General features: G+C 46.6%; 1 pseudogene; it reads left to right on the top strand.

Moving 5' to 3' along the window:
- Positions 1–6,778: 6,778 nt before the first annotated feature.
- The window catches only part of LOC119361474, a 2,870-nt pseudogene continuing 2,706 nt past the window's right edge, over positions 6,779–6,942 (top strand).

Raw genomic sequence — 6,942 nt, 5'->3', positions numbered from 1 at the left:
TACGAAAAGGGGTAAGGGGTAGCTTCAAAAGGTCAGACCTCTACAAGGTTGCTACCTGGTAGCTAACATCGGGGAAGGTGGCGGAAAGTAACTCTCGAACTAAAACTTAAGAAAATATCGAGAGCAAGAAAGGAGGTACCACGAGAAGTTTCAAGCGGGTAGGCAATCGTTCGTTTCCTGAAACAGAGTGTGAAGGGGGTTCAAAGCAACGGAAATAGGTATTGTGTTTAATACCAGAATTGAGGATCACACAGAAGGTGGCTCGTGAATTACATACGAAGCCAAGCGTGAGGAATAACTTTGGAAACAGGGGGTGTATAGGAGAGTCAGGTTTCGATCCTAGGACCTGTGGGTTATGGGCCCACCATGTTGGTTAAAAGTAAAAAGGGGAGTAATGTCTTGCGCGATCATGTAAGCAAGGCATGTCAGAGGATAGCCTGTCAGTTATGTTGGCAACAACATCGGTACCAAGGGCGAGGGACGAAGAGAACCATTTTCCTGCTCGTTGAACGAGGCAGACCAATAGGCAAAGTTCTCGTCCATCGGCGGTTACCGGAATGTCATCAACAGTAGAAACGGGGTCTCACTGACAGAGTTGTACATCGAGGTGTTTACATAAGCAGTGAATTATTACTGCTTAGATTATGTAGATCACAAGAAAGGTCAAACAAACCAATGGAAAGGAAAATGTGATCATCAGGTTAAACAGAACAATGGAAAGGAAAAATGTGTTTAAACACATATTTCAGGGGGTATATCCTTCCCAAGGACAAGCAGAGCATGATATCCATGATAGGATATAACGTAGAAAATCCTCTAGGTGAGGGGAGAGAAATTTCATGACGTTACCCATACAACGGTGTTTGGATAATTGAGCATGAAATATTTAGCATTGGGATTCAAATGTTCTTGTTGAAAATCAGAGTACAACCGACATGCTTCGAGATAGCATTGACATGGTCTTCAAGCAAAGGTTGGATCTTGGATACACAAAGGATCCATCAGGATCAACTTATAGAATAAGTCCTTCAAATTCCTCACGGAAGAATGATTAACCTTGCCAAAAAGGAAACTATAACAATAGGTCCTTCGGCTAGGTGTGCTGGGCATGACATCACCTTACCGGGTCATCAAAGGACCAACATCATAACTACTGGAAAGTTGTCCCAACCATCATATCTGACCGAGATTCAGATCCGATTGGTGTCATGATACCTCAGACTCAGGATGTTCGAGAAGAAAAGGTGCGACACATATTGACGAAATGACATTGCAAGATTCTCGGGAAATGAACTATGGGAGCGGGTTCCTGAAACAATAATTCATCGGTAAACCAACGAGAGGATGAGGAGGTGGCTGATGGAATCAGCGGGAATTCATCGAGATTAACAAAAGATGGATTTCCACAATTATGTGAACAAGAAGATAACGTTTGTCAGATCAAATGGTATAATGATGTATGCTCGACGAAAACATACACAATTAAACATTGATTGAAGGGTGCACCCGAAATACGGGCTTGGTTGCACGATCAATGTTAGAATGGTGACTTAATGAACAAAGTATTAGAATGAAACTCGACCATTAACTTCAAAGCAATAGGGTTGCTAGAAGTTTTGAATTCGCACAACATAGCTCAATTGTCGGTATTCCGGTTAAAAACAATACGGGGACCAAGAATGGTGAGGGTGAGAAGTATCACCATACCAAGAATGCTCAAGAGGTGGTGAATTTCTCACGACATTCTTGACATAGGAGATGGTAATACTTCAAGGTAGAACATAACATAAGTCGGTTAACAAGGAACTCAAGGTATAGCCACAACACGAACAAGTTTGTGTTGGAAACAAGGCAAGGAAGTAGTCGATGACATCACAAATCATCGAGGGGCAAGGATGGTAATTCTCATCATGAATTTGATTGATATTCTGGAATACCTCAGAATGTTGATAATGATCACGACACATGTGTCGAGAGATTACATGAAGATGTAATCGATCCGCGATCACATCAAGTCAAAAGAATGATGAAGCAAGAGGTTATTGGAACCATAGGTACGACACAAACTCAAAACCAAGCTTGTTGTCTGAGGTGGAATGATAAGCCAAGGAAATCAACGTAAGCCTTACTCAGCGGCGAAAATTGCGTTCCAGGAAGAAGGACCAGGTAGCACAGTTAAGATTTAGCACGTTAATGATATAGCCGATCAGGCTAGGTATGACATGATCGAGTACAAACTCGGACTTAAAGAAGATTATCAAGAGTTTTTGAACCGTAGGGCAGACTCGGTTCAGTTATCGATGTCTTTGAGTGTTTAATAACTCAGAGCCCATGAAAACTGTAATCAGTGAGAATGTAGTACTTGATGAAGAACTCATAAGAAGTTATGCAGTTCCAAGATAATCTCGAGATACCAGGGGGGGTAATACTCGAAGACGGATCACAGTAGAGGTTGGACCGGGGTATTGATCCACAGAAGACCAGTGCTTACACTTGCATCGAAAATGGTATTTAAAGGAGAACATGGTCGGAACCACGATTGTAAAAGGCCAGATCCCAGATATAAGAACTTATACCAAGGGAATAATTAATTTAAGAGAAGCTTTAATGATAAGATCTACATCGTGTCCATGGGCATGAACATAAAGTTCAAGGTCGACTCCCACTTCTCCAATGTATAACCTTTCATTCACTTCTCGCGTTCGATGAAGTTGCAGTGTTGAAATTTTATCTGGCGAAACACCAGAAGAGTGTGGCTCATGAAAACTTTCGGGTTCACACGGGTTAGAGAAGGCATATGTTCAACCCATAGGGGCTTCTTATAAACATATACCACAAGTTTCAAAAGTAAATAACACAAGCCCGAAAGCAGAGCATGGTTGGCCAAGCAGAGGATACAACTTAACAAAGGCATTATGTATCAGGGGAAGAACTCACAAAGTGATCAAATGTGAAAGACACTGTCGGATAACAATCCAACAAAGGACTTGATGGTCCACAAAGGATCTGATGTGAGTATCGATACTCAACCAGAAGAGGAAGGAATGCAAATGCAACAGGTTATGGAATCATCTGAATAATTCAAAGCTTAAGTGCAAAGGAATTATGATTTCCAAAACAAAGGATCAGAAGCAGACGCTCTGATCAAGGATGGTTCAATTGAATATACCAGAGGCACAATCGACGACAGATAGTTTGGTCGAGAACCAGCTCATGTTCAAAAGGACGTCTGAGCTAGAAAGATACTGATGATTGTGAACATTCACAACGTATTGAATCAATGGTCTCAAAAATGATGGTGACAAAGCATGCCAATATGATTACTATACTTATGGGATTAACCATAATGAAAGCAAACAAGAAATTCCAAAAGCAACAGGCTACTCAGCGTTTTCGGAAGGTCGAATGGCACTTTGAAGACTTTTGGGAAACACCTGAACAACTGGGGATGAGCGGATACTCGATAAATGCAAGGAATTATCCGTAGGGGGTATTCATTAGGCAAGAACTTCAGGGCAGTAAGCTCAAAGGATTCTCGGAACAACGGAGAGCAGTCCAGGGCATCCTGTAATAACAAGATCAATGGGATTGAATGTAGGCAAGTGTGTCCAGTTATCCATACCGATAATAGTGGTAGGGATTTGCAAAAGCGGTCGGCACAAGCGTCTCGGGAAAACAACGAATAGTATCTTCGGAACCTTCTGGTGCAGCAGGCGATCGTTGTAATAAGGGGCTCTCCGGGAGGAAGTAGTAACGGGAACCTAGAGTTAGATTTTAGCAAAATCATTTAACCCGAATAGAAGAGAGATCAGAGTCCCAGAGTATAGACGAGGAATAAAAGATCCTAAAACCACCCAATGGCGACGTGTGCCCGTAAGACACACAACCATGTTAGTAAAAGTTTTGCAATGTCTAGACTCGACTTCGGCCAAGGAGTTGGAAGGGGGATTCCTACAGGCAGTTGGCTCTGATACCAACTTGTAACACCCCCGATTCAATCATACACTAATCATACATGCAAACGTGTACGATCAAGATCAGGGACTCACGGGAAGATATCACAACACAACTCTAAAAATAAAATAAGTCATACAAGCATCATAATACAAGCCAGAGGGCTCGAATACAAGTGCTCGATCATAGACGAGTCAGCGGAAGCAACAATATCTGAGTATAGACATAAGTTAAACAAGTTGCCATAAGATGGCTAGCACCAACTGGGATACAGATCGAAAGAGGCGCATGCTCCTGCCTGGGATCCTCCTAACTACTCCTGGTCGTCGTCAGCGGGCTGCACGTAGTAGTAGGCGCCTCCAGTGTAGTAGTCGTCATCGACGGTGGCGTCTGGCTCCTGGGCTCCATCGTCTGGTTGCAGCAATCAAGTAGAGATAGGGGAAAAGGGGGGAACAAGGCAACCGTGAGTACTCATCCAAAGTACTCGCAAGCAAGGAGCTACACTACATATGCATGGATATATGTGTAAAGGGCCATATCAGTGGACTGAACTGCAGAATGCCAGAATAAGAGGGGGATAGCTAATCATGTCGAAGACTACGCTTCTGGCAGCCTCCGTCTTGCATCATGTAGAAGAGAGTAGGCTGAAGTCCTCCAAGTAGCATCGCATAGCATAATCCTCCCCGGCGATCCCCTCCTCAATGCCCTGAGAGAGAGCGACCACCGGTTGTATCTGGCACTTGGAAGGGTGTGTTTTATTAAGTATCCGGTTCAAGTTGTCATAAGGTCAAGGTACAACTCCAAGTCGTCCTGTTACCGAAGATCACGGCTATTCGAATAGATTAACTTCCCTGCAGGGGTGCACCACATTACCCGACACGCTCGATCCCATTTGGCCGGACACACTTTCCTGGGTCATGCCCGGCCGCGGAAGATCAACACGTCGCAGCCCCACCTAGGCACAACAGAGAGGTCAGCACGCCAGTCTAAACCTAAGCGCACAGGGGTCTGGGCCCATCGCCCTTAGCACACCTACACGTTGCGTACGCGGCCGAAAGCAGACCTAGCCTAGTGGCGTTCCAGTCCAATTCGGCGCGCGCCGCTCAGTCGCTGACGTCACGAAGTGCTTCGGCTGATACCACGACGCCGGTTGCCCATATCTTGTCCCACGTGGTGGTTAGTGCGTATAAGGTCGACGACCCAACTCAGTTCAAATACCAAGATCTCATTAAGCGTGTTAAGTATCCGCGGACGCCGAACAGGGCCAGGCCCACCTCTCACCCAAGTAGTCTCAACCTGCCCTGACGCTCCGTCACAAAGATCCACACAGAGGGCCGTTGGGACAAAGGTCCTTTCAGCCCCCAGTCCGTGAATCACTCGCGGGTGCTCCACAAGCCGACCCGACTTTAGTCACCACATGTATCATGTATAAAGTATATAGTATATACCCGTGATCACCTCCCGAGTGATCACGGCCCGATAGTATAGCACAGCAGACGGACAAGAATGTAGGGCCACTGATGGAAAACTAGCATCCTATACTAAGCATGTAGGATTGCAGGTAAAGGTAACAACAGTAGTAACAAGGACAGGCTATGCATCAGGATAGGATAACGGAAAGCAGTAACATGCTACACTACTCTAATGCAAGCAGTATAGAAGAGAATAGGCGATATCTGGTGATCAAGGGGGGGGGGCTTGCCTGGTTGCTCTGGCAAGGGAGAGGGGTCGTCAACTCCGTAGTCGTATTGGGTAGCAGCGGCGTCGGTCTCTGTGTCTAGTGGAAGAAGAGGGGGGAAGAAACAATGAATACAATGCAAACAGATGCATAACGATGCATGACAAGTTAAGTAACGGTGCTAAGGGTTCCCTAACGCGGTATGAGGTGATACCGGTGAAGGGGGGAAGCATCCGGGAAAGTATTCCTGGTGTTTCGCGTTTTCGGGCATAGGAGCCGGAGGGGGAAAGTTGCGAGTTCGATAGGTTAGGGGGGTGTGGCGGACGTACGGGTTGCGTATCCGGAATTGTCTCGTCGTTCTGAGCAACTTTCATGTAGAAAGTTTTTCCGTCCGAGTTACGGATTATTTTATATTAATTTTTAAAGATTTAAATCATTTTTAGAATTTATTCAATTATCTAATTCTAACATTATCCAGAATAGTGTATGCTGACGTCATCATGACGTCAGCAGTCAACAGGGAGTTGACTGGGTCAAACTGACATGTGGGTCCCGCACGTCATACTCTGTTTATACTAGTTATGGTTTGACTAATCTAATTATTATTTAATCAACTAACAATAGTTAATTAGGTTAATTAAACATAATTAATTAAGTTAATTAAATAATTAATTAATATTTTATTTATTATTTATCTCTTTTTTATCTTTTATATATATATTTATTTATTTTCTTAAAACATTCTGGGGCTGGACCCCGCATGTGTGTCGCCCAGAGAGGCCATAGTGGTTCAGGCGGTAGCGGGTGCGGGCGCGCCCGACAGGGTGAACCCGGGTGAGCGGGCGACGACCGCCGAGGCACGGCGGGGCGCCAGAGTTGGGCGCGGCAGCGGCGAGGCGCCGGCGGCCAACAAGGGGGGGCCGCGGCTGTGGCAAGGCCGGTCGCCAGTGGCCATAGCGGAAGGGCCGGGAGGAGCACCGGGCGGCGTCGGAGTGAGGTAGGGCGAGGCCAAGGCGCCGGGAGCAGGGAGCCGATGAGCGCGACGACAAGACGAGCAGGGGGGAGGAAGGCGGCAACTGCAGGCGACAGCAGACAAGCGTGGTTGCGCGTGGGCGTTGCCGGACGTGACGACGACGCGACCGCAGGATGTGGTGGAGCGGTGGTGGCCGCGGCTGCCAGGCGCCGGGCGGCCATGGAGTGAGGGCAGCGGCGGTGAGCGCCGGCGTGGAGGTGCGGGCGCGCTGTGAGGGGCGGAGGCGACGGGGCGGCCTGGAGCACGGTAGGGAACAGGGGCGCGGGATGGCTGGTGC

This window comes from Triticum dicoccoides, chromosome 2B (genome assembly GCF_002162155.2).
Source record: "Triticum dicoccoides isolate Atlit2015 ecotype Zavitan chromosome 2B, WEW_v2.0, whole genome shotgun sequence".
In the NCBI taxonomy this organism is placed as follows: domain Eukaryota; kingdom Viridiplantae; phylum Streptophyta; class Magnoliopsida; order Poales; family Poaceae; genus Triticum; species Triticum dicoccoides.
The sequence above is the reverse complement of the archived record's forward strand: the minus strand, read 5'-3'. Positions and strand labels throughout refer to the sequence as shown.